The sequence below is a fragment of the Parasteatoda tepidariorum genome, chromosome 3 (assembly GCF_982258835.1).
Source record: "Parasteatoda tepidariorum strain Cologne lab strain chromosome 3, Ptep-v5.0, whole genome shotgun sequence".
Lineage (NCBI taxonomy): Eukaryota > Metazoa > Arthropoda > Arachnida > Araneae > Theridiidae > Parasteatoda > Parasteatoda tepidariorum.
The window spans coordinates 82,630,972-82,649,783 of record NC_141757.1 but is presented as its reverse complement, the minus strand read 5'-3'; the positions used below and the strand labels follow the sequence as shown (position 1 = coordinate 82,649,783).

Below are 18,812 nucleotides of genomic sequence, written 5' to 3'. Positions count from 1 at the left end.
TGCATGAAGGACGAGATGGAAAAATAAGATCCTGTGAGCTGAGAGTTAATGGTCACAATATAACCCGTCCGGTAGCTCTGGTCATCCCCCTCGAGGTCGACCAGGGTGGGGAGGATGTTGAGGTTTGAGTTCGAGATTAGTTAGATAGTTTGAGTTTCCTGTGCTGGCAACATCTTATTGTTTTTATATTCTTTTTGATGTAAATAAAGTTAAGTTTTCAGTTTGTTCTACGTGACTTTCAGTCTGATTTGCTCTCAACAAAATCCAACACTACCTAACAATAGGAAGTCATCTAACAATGCATTTAGTTACCTGGTCTTTGAGTCTTCTCTGAAAAAAGTTTTAAATTTGTTAGTATCTGTTCAACGCATTGTTTCTTTGACAAAATTATAAGGTCAGTGTTTGTTGTTATCCGTTTAAACTACAATTAGTTGCATATAATAATGCTTTTTTTTCTCATTGTGAAAAAAAGAATTCAAAATATGGTCATTGAAGTTACGTTTCATTTATTTTAAGCATCATAACATAAGCAAGTACTGAGATTAGGGGGTGTTTATTAACTGGATTACCGAACGATGAAAAACCAATGAATAAACAAGTGTTCCTTTACTGGGATTTTTTCAAGTTAATGAAAATAAAAGAAAATTTTAATTTTCTTGTACCTTTTGTCATATTATAAATCAAAATTATGTTAAAAATAAAAATAAAAAAACTTCTAACCAGTGAAAGAACAGGCATGTTCCTTCACTGAGAATAGATTTCCCAGTGAATGAATAGTATGTGTGAAATATGATTTTACATGGATAATTAGTAGTTCAGCGAGAGGACTCCTAAAATTCAGTTAAATGTTGTATGAATAGTTCCTATAACAATTTCATTTAAATATGCAAATTTAATTGCTAAATTTATTTAAAGAATTATAATAATAATTAATTTATTATTTATCTTTATAAATGTAGTGATTAGTTATTACATCATACCTTAGACACCTTAATAAACTATGTTTATTAACTAAATATAACAACTAAATATAATAATAAAAGCTTGAATGGAAAATTTCTTTGCAGGATTTTGTGCCAATAATTAGCTAAATTATCTTATTGCCGTCTTTAATGTCCTAACAGGAACTGGTAGGAAAAATCCATTTAAAGACAGTTATCTAGGTGAAAAATGGATGAAGTTTTTTTTAAGGCGACATCCACCGATAACTCAGTGCAATGCGAAGATAATTTCAAAAGGCAAAACTTCCCTTAGAGAATAATATTCGAAATACTGGTTTTAAGAACTTCAGAAGAATCTTTAGGAGGGAAGTAGCACTGGCTTCCTTTTATAAAGTGATTGCATTTACAATGCGAATGAAACAAGAGTTGAATACTGCCCTTAAACGGGAAAAATCTTCGGCCTTAAAAATTATAAGGATTTATATTCTAAAGTACCTAGGAAGGAAAAAGTACCTCCATTGGTAGTTTTTCCTTACAGAAGAATTCGTTGAGATATTACAGAATCAGTCCCTGCTACATATTTCATTGGAAAAAGCTATTCATGAAATGAAACGATGACCGCAGCAACATTTTACAAATGTATTGCAAATGTTTCTACCCATGGCTAATTAAAAATGCAATCAAATTCCATATTTTGCTTCTTCTGGATAGGTATAAATCTCATATCAATTTGAAACTGAGCAAGTTTTGTTCCTCAAAACAAATTTTCTGGTTTAGTTTTCTACCTAATTCATGGAAATCTCTCGTTAGATCTTAAAAACAAAAGAATTGTAAAACAATATGTCTAGAAAATTTTACATCCATTTTTAAATAAGATTTGAGGCATCAACTGATGAAGTTAAAATGCTTTTATGAAATGCGATATTTTTCCATTCGATGTAGAAAACGTTGACTGTAACAAATGCATGCAAAACAGACACCAAGAGTTAATGAGCAAGACAACTTATCAACAAAACACATGCTTTGAGAGTAACGATGCGCTATTTCTTCAGAAGCTTGAGAAGGAAATCTCACAAGTTATGTTGCAAATTTTTAAAGGAACATTGACAGAAAAGTTTAATCTCCCAAATATCCAATAGCCTGTGCTTTCTTCAATATTGAAGAATTTATTTCACAAAGAACAATAGCATAATCAAATTTTGGCTCTGAAGCTGAGACAACTAACATTAATAATGAAAGTATCTTGAAAACTGATTTTGAGATAAGTCCTCTTGAGGCATTGTTAGTTGCAAAAACAATTGGTGTTATAAGTAACTACTGGATATAAGTCAATGAGAGATGGGTTTTACTCAAACTTCGAAACTCCTTTTTCTCATTTATTATCCAGTGAGGAATTCTGGAAATGGAACTGGAAAATCAAAAGAAATTTCGGAGATACATTTACATTGGCCCAAAATTTGGAAAAAAGAGGAAGGTTAAATCAAAAGAAAAAGAAATAAATTACTCATGACGAAGAGAAAAAAAAATACTTAAAAAGATTTTAAAAAAAAGCTTAAAAATAGGGGGAAAAGAGTAAGCAAAAAAATGATCGAATTATAATAATAATAAAAACATCATCGGATTACACAATGATAAACATTCATAATTTAGAACGGACTATAAAACTGTGAGAAAAAAATGAAAAACATTTTCTTAAAATTATGTATTCAAATATATTTTACTTTCCATTCCATGATTGAAAAAAAAGTAATATTTTCCACATTAACTATGGTTATATGTCGTAATTCCAAGAAAAATATTGTTTTTTTATACATTTGTGTGGCCTATGGATTCCTAAGGAGCATCAAACATTCTCAAAATTAAGTGTTCATTCACTGGAAAATTTAGTGTTTATTCACTGGTAAGAACTGTTCCTTCACTTGGTCATCTTACTACTTATTATTTAAACCGCCAAAAGCTTGAAACAATATTATGTAAGTTATCTAACTTTTTTTTACATAATTTGCATTTAATAACAAATATGTCGACACCATCATTTAGCTAAAATTACAAATTTTGAAATTTTTATGAATTTTTTTCAGAGGCAAGCTAAGCTTAAGTGTTCCTTCATTGTTTAGTTTACCCTATAAGATGTTGAGAAATTTGCGATGTTGTGAGAGATGTTTAAAAATGTTGACTACGTATTTTTATTAATATTTATAAAATATATATTCAAGAAATTGATAAATATATTATTCCAAATCTATGCATACGTATGTATATTATTGAAATTGTATCAGTTATTAGAAAACAAAATAAGAAAAATAAAAAATAATCACATTAAATAAGCACAATCTGGTATATTATATCAGAAGCACGCTTTTTTAAAACTAGACATTTGTTGAATAAAGTGTTTTTTATTCAAAATTCTTTACTAAATTGGAAATAAATTATTAAATGACTAAAAAAGAAACATCGTATTTTATAGTGTGAAAGAAATAAAAATAAAAAGATTAGCAAACGATTATTAGCGAAAAAAATATGAATGAAATTTTACGCTACGCGCGCGAAGTCAAGTTCCTACCAAGTTTATCACATTTTAATATTAATCGCCCCAATCAGTTATTTCTTAGTTGTCGCCAAATTATTTTTTTAAAAATAATTAATTTTAATTTTTCTCAGTTTCTAATAAATAAAAACAGTTGAAACTTTAGATTTTTCAATTGAAAAATATGTAGATTAATATGGTATAAAAAAATTCATACCTTATAATTCAATATTTTTTCATCCTCACTTTAATTAAATAATAAAAAATAATAAATAATTATTAAAAATTATTTTTTGCATGAAATTAGCTTTGGGTAAATGAGTTTTATGAGTGGGTGCAATTTTTTTTGAATTGCTTCAATATTTTTGAAAATAGGACTGAAAACGCAAAAAGCGAAATTAACATTAAGGGGTACGAACTTTGAATCGCTCTCCTGACCGAACTATAGGGACCACATTTCCCAGATTGCGGCTACCCCCTATATTTTGAAGATAAGAAATCCAAATATGTAAAAAAAAATGCATGTTTATTCAGAGAAAGTACGTTTTTGTGTCTGATTTCGTAACTTAATTAATAGTTAGCACTAATTAATTAGCATATTTGAGGTCACCCCCAGGAACCATTAAGATTGACACTTAGTTCGTGAAAATCCGATCATTAGAACGAAAGTTATTCAGGGTGATTCGTTTTTTTTTTTTTGCGGACTCTACATGCATGCATGAATATATTCATAGTGAGAATAGTAAATGAAGTAAATTAATTATCTTTATCCAAAGTAGGCCATGTAAGTCACATATTTGGCAAAATGAAGCGATTTGTTTAAATAAGGAGTCATACAATATTCTCAAACATACATATATCAATGTTTTTAAAATGCCAATTAACATTCACTAATTTTTTTTAACTATAGGAAAGATACATATCATGATATATATTAAACTTCGGGAATTTGTATAATAGTTCTAATATCTTTTCTATATTTTTCCCCGGAAACTTTTTTTTTTTATCTCGAAACCATCTTCTCTAGAAGATTCGATCAAAGGGTGTAAAGATTATTTGCCCAACAACTCTGTACAAAAAGAATTAAAATGAATTTTGGAAATTTGGTTTCGGTATAAAATCTTAATACTTAAAAATGTTAAAGACAACGTAAAAAGAGCACAAATAATGTCATATGAGAATTTCTTTGTTCAAATTCTAAAATCTTGAAAAATCATAAATAATTTATTAATTCATTCAAATTCTATTTTCAAAGGAGATATAAAGAAAACAATCTTTGCGTTTTGATCAGAAATCCGCAAAAAAGAAAATAAAAAAAACATCTTTTGCCTAGATCTATTAACTATTAAAAGACAAACTTTCCCGAGATAACTGAAAACTAGGAATGAAAAATATTTATTTTTTATATCATAATTTTTTTTTTTTTTGTGTAAATTTGGTTGTATAGCAAAATGGAGAAACCCTAGGTATTTCTCTCTTGTCGATCACATCGTTCGTTTAAGGTCATGTGGGGGGCGGAGCTATCGACTATGCCAACCTTCATCTGTCAAAAGGTACCTCATGATTAAATCAAGTTAGCATTTCTTATATACCAGTGAAGTCAGTTATAGTCACCAGTTAAGGTCATACCAGTTAAGGTCACCGGGTTTTTGAGTGTTGAATGTGAGAGGTGGATTAACTTCACAGTCGTAGTAGCTCCTGTGTTGCCATTAGCAGTCGAGTGTATGCAGGCAGACGTTGTGTTTAATCGAGACGAGACTGAGTAACAACAGCGTGAGGAGGTGGATAATGTCACAGTCACAAGTAGCAAGTCAACTGTTCAATGTGGTCTATCCATCGAAGTAGGCGTTACTAGATCGAAGTGGGTGCTACTGCGTGTTCAAATCACGTCCGGGTCACCAATGTAGGGGGCGGAGTTATCGACTATGCCAACCTTCATCTATCAAAAGGTACCTCATGATTGAATAAAGTTAGCATGTCTTATATACCAGTGAATTGATGTTTAATATTCGTAGTGGTAGTTACGCCACAGTTATCTTAAATTTCTATTCCGGCTATGGCAATATTATCTGGCTATTTTTTGGGACCACTCCCAATATATATAACTTCCTAGGCCCTCAAATTTATAACCCAATTTTTTCGAAACGTTGTCTATGAAATATTTTGAGGTTCAGGAATCCAAATATACCAAAAAAAGAAGAAATTTTGTTTTAAAAATGCATGTTTATTCAAAGAAAGTACGTTTTTGAATCCGAATTCGTAACTTAATTCATTGTTATCAGTAAATAATTAACAAATTAGAGGTTATTAATTTAGTTATTATATTAAGTTATTTAGTTACTATATTATATTATCATTATTAAGTTAGCATACGGTTAGGTTATTAATTTAGATGAATGTTGCCAGGAAGTTTAAGAAAATTATCAACTTACTTGCATGCTACATGAAAATAATCTAAATTTTTAAATGAATAAAAATTTCTACAATTAAAGGACTACGTAAACGACATTAAGTTGAACTAGTAAAAATAATTTTTGATTATCTTTGTTTATTAAAAAAAAATGTGACCGTCACCGTCACCACTATTTCAGAAAATTAACGACGAGCAAGCTTCTCACAGTCATAATCAAAAAACTATTTGATTAATAATATAAGCTTTTGCACATTTTCAGACAAATAATTCTGATATCAAACCATAAATGAACATTCCAATTTCAAATTGCCATTGATGGGATTATTTTGCTTCAAAACTGAAGGTTTCATTTCTGCGCCGCGTAATTCAGTTGAGTGAAAACTATTAGCAGGATAATAATGATTTTTTTTTACAGCCACGTACTCTAATATCTGCAATAGAGTAACTCGTCTAATTTAGTTTAAATTTTGAATTAGTTTAGAACTAACTAAATAGTTTATATTGGTGTTTTCTTGGTTTTAAACTTACAAATTTTTCTAGTTTTGTACTATTATGACAGAAGACAAAGATTAATAATTAAAAAGCTGTTAATTCTTTTTTCCAATTAATTTCGGAGTTATTAAATTTTTAAAAATATTGGTGTTTTTTTTTTATACAATCCTGAAAGGTTGACAAAAAATGCTTTTTTTTCTGTTAACACTGTTTGAACACAAGGAATGTCAAAAATTCTTGTTTTTTTTCCTTTTTTTTCTAAGGAACAAATATTAGTTATGACTGTTTTAATGAGAGTTTTCGATTCAAATATTCTATTTCTATTCACTATTCGACACGATTTGCCGACCATAAAATTATTTTTTATTCGGCTTGTGGTATAGTGAAAAATTATGTCTCCACTTCAGCTGTGAAATAATTTATTTATTAAACGGTTTACTAATTATTTTATTTGTTGATTAGAATAATTAAATATAAAATCCTTAAATCGTATGTAATCGTGGAAAAATTTAACCCATTTCATGTTATGAAAATATTAGAAAAAACTTTATTTATTTTTACATAATTGATTTTCTTAAGCAAATGAATTGCATTCTTTATCTTATTCTACAAAGATTGGGGCTTTTTACCTTACTTTTTCAAATTTGACAAATAAATGCATTTTAAAATATTTTAATAATTTTATATTTAATATCCGGCCCCACATTCTCTGAATTAAATATCACATTATTCGTTTTTAGAAAAAGGAAGAAATGAAATTGGTAAAAGTTTCATTAAATTGTAGACACAAAAAATATTTCTCTTTGGTTATCGCAAGTCTATTTCCCTAGATGTTAGCAACTTGATTTTATTATAGATCTTCGTTGAGTCTAAATAAAAGGATTTTTCTGCAATATTATTAAGTGATTGGAACTTAAGTCATTCACCTATTTGGAGTTTTTAGTCTTTCTAATCATTCTAGCATTTTCGATTAGGTTAAAAGATTGAAATATACATGTATATATTACATTAAATATTTCATGCTCTTTTATATTAAAATTTGAATTAATTCAATATAAAAACAAACGAAATTTTTTTATTTTTTAAATAATTGTGATTAAATTTGTTAATCAACTGCTAATGATGCTTAAGTTCGACATTTTTATAAATATATATTGACAAGCACGCAGCAGTTCTGCTTCATTATGTAGACAAGCAGGTTCATAACTCATTCTTATAAATACAAACCAGGGCTCGAAAAACCGCCCGTCCTCGGCGGTCAAAAATTTCCCGCGGACAACGAATTTCTCGAATCAGACGTCCGCGCGGACGGCCATTTTCCATTTTCCCGTTAATGTTCGTGATACACTTTCAATTTTTGTTATCTTACTAGAGTCTAGCTCCTCACTTCTAAAATGACCCTCTAATCTAGAAATCCCGTACAGCAACATACTGCGCATGGTGGATTGATGTTTTTTCCGTCTGGGAGTACTGCAGCAGTTGAAAGGGACTTTTCAGCAACGAACTTTAAAAAAAAAACACATTACGTAAACGCTAAACTCAATTTTGAACATCGACCAAAATGGAAAACCCCTTTCTTATTTCTGTGCAGAAACCTCTGTAAATCATAGGCTTGATTGAGAAATTGGCAAACGTCCTATTTGATTCATTTAAAAAACGCAGTACCCTCGGATAAATTGACATTCCAGAAAACTTGACCTTTGGAGATGACTATAAATGATTTCATAAAAGAAAGAAATTATTTCATAAAGGAAATACTAGGTTTTACTATTAGTAACCTAGTATTTCTTTTATTACTGTATTATGTAATCTTAGTAGCTAATATTTCATTGTGTAATTTACATAAATGTTTGTAATAAATAAGAAAAAATAATATTTTTATTGATTTAGAAGCGACGGGTTAGTTTCAAAGGAGGACGGGTAAAATTTCTGAGTTTTTTCGAGCCCTGATACAAACACTACAATTACCACGTTTATTAAATTTTTATTTGCATGATAGTTGTATGCATAAGCATATTCAAAACCTTTAGTTATTCTTTACCATATTAGTATAATTAATACTTTTAATTATTAATTATATTAATGTGATAATTAATAAGTTGAAACAAAGTTTTTTGCAACACTTTTTGATAGTTTCAATTGCTGGTTAGTTTTCTTTTGATAAAAAAGCATTTAATCCACAAAAATTTATTTTTCCATCTCTGCTTTTTTCTGTATTCATCTGAACTTTGTGCTTAGAATAATATTTTTTAATAATTTCTAAGCATATAAATGTTTACACATGATAATAAATAATTATGTTTCTTATAATTCTAATTATTCTAATTAAGAACAAATAAGTGTTTCTTAGTTAGAATTATATTTTTAATAAACACTTCAATATTTTTGTTCTATATTTATGATAATGCATGATTCATATTAAACAGTTTAAAAAAAAAACTTTATTAGGAGTTTAGAAAGCATAAATCAAATTATTCATGCTGCATTATAAGTAAGTACTTAACTTAATATAAAAATATTTGTCAAATTGCAGTTAAATTGATGATTTTTATTGCTCAAAATACGTTCCTAAATATTAATTCTTAAATTTTTGCCACATTAATTACTGTCTATAGCCGGTCCTGTGCTTTTGTAAAGAATAAACCAAACATACTCATTTAATTAGAATAAAATAAAAATATATTTCTTTTTCATAAATGTAGGGTTTTATTTCCATTGTAAGAGATATTGTAAATTATATTTTAAAGCTAACATTATCAATAATTAGGGATGTAACGAACATTCGGAAAAATAGAAAAGTGCACCAGACTCATATTTTTTTTAAAGTAAATCTCAGAAGTACACCTTCACTAAAATAAATACCTTTCTGTGGTACACTGCTGAAGCAAGTAGGGTTCAATGGTCAATTTCTACCAAAAAAGCTTTGTTCAGTAAAATTTAGAATGACCATAGAAGGTTAACCAGAAAATTTTAATATCTTGATGGTAAATTGGGGAGTATTAGAACCAAAATTAACAATCTCTAAATAAATACCTTTCTGGGGTACAACTCTAAAAAAACGTAGGGTTCAACGGTAAATTTCTACGAAATAAGCCTTATTTTGTAAAATTTAGAATGACCATTGAAGGTCAACCAGAAGAATTTCATATCTTGATGGTAAATTCCGGAGTAATAGAACCAAAATTAACAGTCCCTGCCATGCGTAACAATTACTTGGGCATCTGCTACCTACCTTTACAGTGCTACCTTGGCTATATTGAGCAAAATAAACGCGTTGAAAAATTTAAATTTAAATAACATAAATATGTTCGTTAACAGTTCAAAAAAATAATCGAATTCCGCACCTTGTTTATAAATTTCACACCGATTCCACTTCAGTTTAATCCCTATGATAGCGAATTTTCTTGTTAATCGTATTATTCTTACCAATATTCCACATGGAAATGTATTTTGTCCTGATTTGCCTCTTCCGGCTATCTCTGTTTTAGTTATCCATTTTTTGCCATAAAATTCTATTCTTTTTTTTGGTAAGCCTTTATTACTTACAATATGTTTTATTATCATCATTAACTTATTCTTGTTATTAGGATAGATGTTCGAGCATTCAAAATATTTTTTTCCAACGGAGTTTGTGTTGTCAAGTATATTTTAAAAACTGTTTTAAATACAGTAGAATACTTTGCTAAATTGACAAAAATATTTATTAAAATAAAAAAAGAAACTCACAATACTAAAATCCAATTACTAAAGTTTTTGTCGTAATTCTTACGCCTACGACACTGCTAAGATAAACAACCACTATGTGTAAGGGTGCTGGTTAAGCAGTATAATATATCTAATTGGTTAATATATCAGGACAAAAATAAATAAATTAATAAATATAATAAGTAAAGCTCATTAAAAAATTACTCAAAAGGATTACTTGGTTAATTTTAAAAAGGTTGGAATAAACAGTTATTGAAAAAAAAATATTTTATTTGTCAGAAGTTATTTACGTGCAATTATTTCTGTATATACGCTAAACATTATTTATTAAAAAATGGTACATAAATTTAAGTACCCCAACCCTTTTTGAAACATATAATTCAACATATTTCAATACTAAAATCATTATAATTTAGACACAGTAAAAAACTTATTATTGTCAAAACTTTCCCAACAAATAAAAGTTCATTCTTGCTTAAAACTTTGAAACAAACTGTAAAATTAATGCAATTGAAATTGCAACAATGACTTTAACAATGGTTTTAAAGATAAATTTGTTTCTCAACAATAACGTACTTAAATGTTACTTCGATTGTTAAGTTGTCAAGTCAGTTATTCTTCAGAAGTCAAGCTTGTTGGTGACATCGAAATCAGCAAGAGAAATGTAAGTTAATTAGTTTCAATTTTTGTTTTCAAAATATTTTAATTAACTAATTATTGGCAAAATATTTTATTTATTTTCATAACATTACATAGAAATCATTTTTTTCAATTATAAATGCTTATCAAATAGTTGTGCCAATTTTTATAACCAGCAAAGAAGATAATTTGGTGAATAACTAAATATGACTGATAGGGAAATAAATTTAAGAATTAATAGAAAGTTTAAAGTCATATGAGGTAAAAATTTGAAACTCCCTGTAATATTCAAATAATTTTGTCGTTTCCGTTAAAAAGTATTTTTCTCATATTTTTGTCTCCAAATTCTATACTGAATTTACTTCTATCAAATATTACAAAAGCTTTATTGTAAGGAATAGTAAGCTAAATTAATTAAAAAAGAATCATTTAAAGAATAGTAATTTACTTGAAAATGAATTATTTTTAACATAAGAAGTAAGTAGTAATCAAAGATTAGTACCGTTAAAGATTTTATTTATATAAATTGCATTTAATGAAAAAAATGCTCTAAATAAATTAAATTACTTTAAATTAACTTATAATTCAATTGTATTAGATATAAAACTTTAATATCAAAACTTTACACAATTATTTCATACTATAATTAAGGTTATTTATTACTTTGTTTCGAAGGATCCATATCATCACCAAAATAAAATTCTGATTTCGCCAATATAAATGATGATTTAATAGTTTAAGTAATAAAATTATGAAATTTTACGATATTTCAAAAATCAGCACTAACTGATTTTGAAGATAGGTAATAAAAAAAACTATTTACGCAATAGCTATAATAAATAACTACATTGGAATATTATGAGCCTTGCACCACAGTGTTTATTACTTACTACCTCATTGTGAATAGACCCTATTATCATAATACATTATGCATGGCCGATTACATAATACTTTAGCATAGTTTGGCGAGTTTTTAAGGTCGACCGAAACGGATGAGTATCTAAAAACAGTCACATATGGTGCGAGAAAATTAGTGAGTTTAATCCTTGTAGCGCAAACTGGATTAGAGCAATTAAACTTCTTTTACGGCTAGCTAGATTAACGGATAATATGCGTTTCACTTGTATCAAATTATTTTTATTTACCGCTAACGTATAAACACGTTAGTTAGAGAAATCTTACTATCAATCACAATACAACTTCTCGAAATTTTATAGTTAGGCTTAGTACAAAGCGAATGCATGGGCTAAGGGTTGCAAGCTTGAATGCATGGGTAGACTGACTAGTTTTAATCATATTAAAAAAAGTAAAATAGGAAATGCATGATAAAACTAGCTCATATAAATGCTCGAAAGGAAAATTCGCTAGCGTGGGTATATTTTTGTTAAAAATGAAATTTTATATAAATCAAACACATAGAGTTGCATATAAGGTAAAATAAAAGATTTGGGAATATCAAATGAAAAAAAAATTCATAAAAAATACTGTTTTTGGATATCAATTTCTGCAGTTGTTGAAATTTTTAATTACATGTTGGTTTAGTCTAAACAAAAAAGTAGATTTTTTCAAAAGTTCACAATTTAAAAATTAATATAAAATTCCTCATACACATTAGTCAGACTTAAATATTTTAACATAAATCTTTTTAAAAAATAAAATTTGAGATATTAGGGATACTGGGATAGTTTACGAACTACTTAAAATCTCTGAAATATATAAAACGGTCAAACGCTTTCTTTTCAATTCAATTATAATTTGTTTTCTTTTAATTAATAATTTGTGAATTTAAATTATTAAATGAAATAAATAAAAGTTTTATTTCTTTTGAAATATTTAGAGCAGGTAAGCAGCATCTGGCAAGCGAATCCTTGAAATCTCACGAAAGTATTGAATGTCGTAGAATAAATTTTGAAAAGAAGATGAAGGAAGTGGTTATTTAAAGGAGTGTGAAACCATCGAAAAGCAGCTAAGTTGAAATAAATTTTTAATTTTAAAGTGAAAACTATTTTTTTGAGCTGATGGTTATTCTAATAGCATAATTATTTCGGTATACATGGCCTCACAGCTAGTATGCTGATCCTAGATTTGTAAAAAACACATGGTTCTAGTGCTGTCAGTTTTGGGATTCTTGTTATCTCCATATATTAATTAACAGGAAGCGAATGGATTCGAGAAAATAAAAATAGTGCTTAGTTCTTTTCTTTAACTGGCATAAAAAGAAGCTTCATTTTTTATTATTTAATATTAAATTAATCCAAACACCCCTCCCTTTCAGTCGAGGACTAAAGATTATTCTTTGAGCTTAAACATACTTAAATCCTTGAAGATACAAGATATCGCAAAATTTGTGCTAGAGACGTGCCAGGTAAAGGATTAATCGAAGTTCGGTATACATGGCCTCACAGCTAGTATGCTGATCCTAGATTTGCAAAAAACACATGGTTCTAGTGCTGTCAGTTTTGGGATTCTTGTTATCTCCATATTTTAATTAACAGGAAGCGAATGGATTCGAGAAAATTAAAATAGTGCTTAGTTCTTTTCTTTAATTGGCATAAAAAGAAGCTTCATTTTTTATTATTTAATATTAAATTAATCAGAACACCCCTCCCTTTCAGTCGAGGACTAAAGATTATTCTTTGAGCTTAAACATACTTAAATCCTTGAAGATACAAGATATCGCAAAATTTGTGCTAGAGACGTGCCAGGTAAAGGTTTAATCGAAGTTCGGTATACATGGCCTCACAGCTAGTATGCTGATCCTAGATTTGTAAAAAACACATGGTTCTAGTGCTGTCAGTTTTGGGATTCTTGTTATCTCCATATTTTAATTAACAGGAAGCGAATGGATTCGAGAAAATTAAAATAGTGCTTAGTTCTTTTCTTTAATTGGCATAAAAAGAAGCTTCATTTTTTATTATTTAATATTAAATTAATCCAAACACCCCTCCCTTTCAGTCGAGGACTAAAGATTATTCTTTGAGCTTAAACATACTTAAATCCTTGAAGATACAAGATATCGCAAAATTTGTGCTAGAGACGTGCCAGGTAAAGGTTTAATCGAAGTTCGGTATACATGGCCTCACAGCTAGTATGCTGATCCTAGATTTGTAAAAAACACATGGTTCTAGTGCTGTCAGTTTTGGGATTCTTGTTATCTCCATATTTTAATTAACAGGAAGCGAATGGATTCGAGAAAATTAAAATAGTGCTTAGTTCTTTTCTTTAATTGGCATAAAAAGAAGCCTCATTTTTTATTATTTAATATTAAATTAATCCAAACACCCCTCCCTTTCAGTCGAGGACTAAAGATTATTCTTTGAGCTTAAACATACTTAAATCCTTGAAGATACAACATGTCGCAAAATTTGTGCTGGAGACGTGCCTGGTAAAGGTTTAATCGAAGTTCGGTATACATGGCCTCACAGCTAGTATGCTGATCCTAGATTTGTAAAAAACACAAGGTTCTACTGCTGTCAGTTTTGGGATTCTTGTTATCTCCATATTTTAATTAACAGGAAGCGAATGGATTCGAGAAAATTAAAATAGTGCTTAGTTCTTTTCTTGAATTGGCATAAAAAGAACCTTCATTTTTTATTATTTAATATTAAAGTAATCCAAACACCCCTCCCTTTCAGTCGAGGACTAAAGATTATTCTTTGAGCTTAAACATACTTAAATCCTTGAAGATACAAGATATCGCAAAATTTGTGCTAGAGACATGCCAGGTAAAGGTTTAATCGAAGTTCGGTATACATGGCCTCACAGCTAGTATGCTGATCCTAGATTTGTAAAAAACACATGGTTCTAGTGCTGTCAGTTTTGGGATTCTTGTTATCTCCATATTTTAATTAACAGGAAGCGAATGGATTCGAGAAAATTAAAATAGTGCTTAGTTCTTTTCTTTAATTGGCATAAAAAGAAGCTTCATTTTTTATTATTTAATATTAAATTAATCCAAACACCCCTCCCTTTCAGTCGAGGACTAAAGATTATTCTTTGAGCTTAAACATACTTAAATCCTTGAAGATACAAGATATCGCAAAATTTGTGCTAGAGACATGCCAGGTAAAGGTTTAATCGAAGTTCGGTATACATGGCCTCACAGCTAGTATGCTGATCCTAGATTTGTAAAAAACACATGGTTCTAGTGCTGTCAGTTTTGGGATTCTTGTTATCTCCATATTTTAATTAACAGGAAGCGAATGGATTCGAGAAAATTAAAATAGTGCTTAGTTCTTTTCTTGAATTGGCATAAAAAGAACCTTCATTTTTAATATTTCATATTAAATTAATCCAAACACCCCTCCCTTTCAGTCGAGGACTAAAGATTATTCTTTGAGCTTAAACATACTTAAATCCTTGAAGATACAAGATATCGCAAAATTTGTGCTAGAGACATGCCAGGTAAAGGTTTAATCGAAGTTCGGTATACATGGCCTCACAGCTAGTATGCTGATCCTAGATTTGTAAAAAACACATGGTTCTAGTGCTGTCAGTTTTGGGATTCTTGTTATCTCCATATTTTAATTAACAGGAAGCGAATGGATTCGAGATAATTAAAATAGTGCTTAGTTCTTTTCTTGAATTGGCATAAAAAGAACCTTCATTTATTATTATTTAATATTAAAGTAATCCAAACACCCCTCCCTTTCAGTCGAGGACTAAAGATTATTCTTTGAGCTTAAACATACTTAAATCCTTGAAGATACAAGATATCGCAAAATTTGTGCTAGAGACATGCCAGGTAAAGGTGTAATCGAAGTTCGGTATACATGGCCTCACAGCTAGTATGCTGATCCTAGATTTGTAAAAAACACATGGTTCTAGTGCTGTCAGTTTTGGGATTCTTGTTATCTCCATATTTTAATTAACAGGAAGCGAATGGATTCGAGAAAATTAAAATAGTGCTTAGTTCTTTTCTTGAATTGGCATAAAAAGAACCTTCATTTTTTATTATTTAATATTAAAGTAATCCAAACACCCCTCCCTTTCAGTCGAGGACTAAAGATTATTCTTTGAGCTTAAACATACTTAAATCCTTGAAGATACAAGATATCGCAAAATTTGTGCTAGAGACATGACAGGTAAAGGTTTAATCGAAGTTCGGTGTACATGGCCTCACAGCTAGTATGCTGATACTAGATTTGTAAAAAAAAACACATGGTTCTAGTGCTGTCAGTTTTGGGATTCTTGTTATCTCCATATTTTAATTTACAGGAAGCGAATGGATTCGAGAAAATTAAAATAATGCTTAGTTCTTTTCTTGAATTGGCATAAAAAGAACCTTCATTTTTTATTATTTAATATTAAAATAATCCAAACACCCCTCCCTTTCAGTCGAGGACTAAAGATTATTCTTTGAGCTTAAACATACTTAAATCCTTGAAGATACAAGATATCGCAAAATTTGTGCTAGAGACATGACAGGTAAAGGTTTAATCGAAGTTCGGTGTACATGGCCTCACAGCTAGTATGCTGATACTAGATTTGTAAAAAAAAACACATGGTTCTAGTGCTGTCAGTTTTGGGATTCTTGTTATCTCCATATTTTAATTAACAGGAAGCGAAAGGATTCGAGAAAATTAAAATAGTGCTTAGTTCTTTTCTTTAATTGGCATAAAAAGAAGCTTCATTTTTTATTATTTAATATTAAATTAATTCAAACTCCCCTCCCTTTCAGTCGAGGACTAAAGATTATTCTTTGAGCTTAAACATACTTAAATCCTTGAAGATACAAGATATCGCAAAATTTGTGCTAGAGACATGACAGGTAAAGGTTTAATCGAAGTTCGGTGTACATGGCCTCACAGCTAGTATGCTGATACTAGATTTGTAAAAAAAAACACATGGTTCTAGTGCTGTCAGTTTTGGGATTCTTGTTATCTCCATATTTTAATTAACAGGAAGCGAAAGGATTCGAGAAAATTAAAATAGTGCTTAGTTCTTTTCTTTAATTGGCATAAAAAGAAGCTTCATTTTTTATTATTTAATATTAAATTAATTCAAACTCCCCTCTCTTTCAGTCGAGGACTAAAGATTATTCTTTGAGCTTAAACATACTTAAATCCTTGAAGATACAAGATATCGCAAAATTTGTGCTAGAGACATGACAGGTAAAGGTTTAATCGAAGTTCGGTGTACATGGCCTCACAGCTAGTATGCTGATACTAGATTTGTAAAAAAAAACACATGGTTCTAGTGCTGTCAGTTTTGGGATTCTTGTTATCTCCATATTTTAATTAACAGGAAGCGAAAGGATTCGAGAAAATTAAAATAGTGCTTAGTTCTTTTCTTTAATTGGCATAAAAAGAAGCTTCATTTTTTATTATTTAATATTAAATTAATTCAAACTCCCCTCTCTTTCAGTCGAGGACTAAAGATTATTCTTTGAGCTTAAACATACTTAAATCCTTGAAAATACAAGATATCGCCAAATTTGTGCTAGAGACATGCCAGGTAAAGGTTTAATCGAAGTTCGGTATACATGGCCTCACAGCTAGTATGCTGATCCGAGATTTGTAAAAAACACATGGTTCTAGTGCTGTCAGTTTTGGGATTCTTGTTATCTCCATATTTTAATTAACAGGAAGCGAATGGATTCGAGAAAATTAAAATAGTGCTTAGTTCTTTTCTTGAATTGGCATAAAAAGAACCTTCATTTTTTATTATTTAATATTAGAGTAATCCAAACACCCCTCCCTTTCAGTCGAGGACTAAAGATTATTCTTTGAGCTTAAACATACTTAAATCCTTGAAGATACAAGATATCGCAAAATTTGTGCTAGAGACATGACAGGTAAAGGTTTAATCGAAGTTCGGTGTACATGGCCTCACAGCTAGTATGCTGATACTAGATTTGTAAAAAAAACACATGGTTCTAGTGCTGTCAGTTTTGCGATTCTTGTTATCTCCATATTTTAATTAACAGGAAGCGAATGGATTCGAGAAAATTAAAATAGTGCTTAGTTCTTTTCTTGAATTGGCATAAAAAGAACCTTCATTTTTTATTATTTAATATTAAAGTAATCCAAACACCCCTCCCTTTCAGTCGAGGACTAAAGATTATTCTTTGAGCTTAAACATACTTAAATCCTTGAAGATACAAGATATCGCAAAATTTGTGCTAGAGACATGACAGGTAAAGGTTTAATCGAAGTTCGGTGTACATGGCCTCACAGCTAGTATGCTGATACTAGATTTGTAAAAAAAAACACATGGTTCTAGTGCTGTCAGTTTTGGGATTCTTGTTATCTCCATATTTTAATTAACAGGAAGAGAATGGATTCGAGAAAATTAAAATAGTGCTTAGTTCTTTTCTTGAATTGGCATAAAAAGAACCTTCATTTTTTATTATTTAATATTAAAGTAATCCAAACACCCCTCCCTTTCAGTCGAGGACTAAAGATTATTCTTTGAGCTTAAACATACTTAAATCCTTGAAGATACAAGATATCGCAAAATTTGTGCTAGAGACGTGCCAGGTAAAGGTTTAATCGAAGTTCGGTATACATGGCCTCACAGCTAGTATGCTGATCCTAGATTTGTAAAAAACACATGGTTCTAGTGCTGTCAGTTTTGGGATTCTTGTTATCTCCATATTTTAATTAATAGGAAGCGAATAGATTCGAGGAAAGTAAAATAGTGCTTAGTTCTTTCATTTAAATTTTAGTATTGGCATTAAATGAAATTTCATTTTTTATTATTTGATATTAAATGAACCCAAACCCCCCTTTTCTGTCAGGGACTAAAGATCATCCTTTTGGCTTAAACATATTAAAATCTTTGAAGATATACAAGATATCGCAAAATTTGTGCTAGAGACGTGCCAGGTAAAGGTTTAATCGAAGTTCGGTATACATGGCCTCACAGCTAGTATGCTGATCCTAGATTTGTAAAAAACACATGGTTCTAGTGCTGTCAGTTTTGGGATTCTTGTTATCTCCATATTTTAATTAACAGGAAGCGAATGGATTCGAGAAAATTAAAATAGTGCTTAGTTCTTTTCTTTAATTGGCATAAAAAGAAGCTTCATTTTTTATTATTTAATATTAAATTAATCCAAACACCCCTCCCTTTCAGTCGAGGACTAAAGATT

General features: G+C 29.5%; 1 protein-coding gene across 1 annotated transcript in view; it reads left to right on the top strand.

Moving 5' to 3' along the window:
• Positions 1–18,812, top strand: part of LOC147813925 (uncharacterized) — a 44,864-nt gene that overhangs the window by 4,031 nt on the left and 22,021 nt on the right. The gene's annotated exons all lie outside the window — the stretch shown is intronic.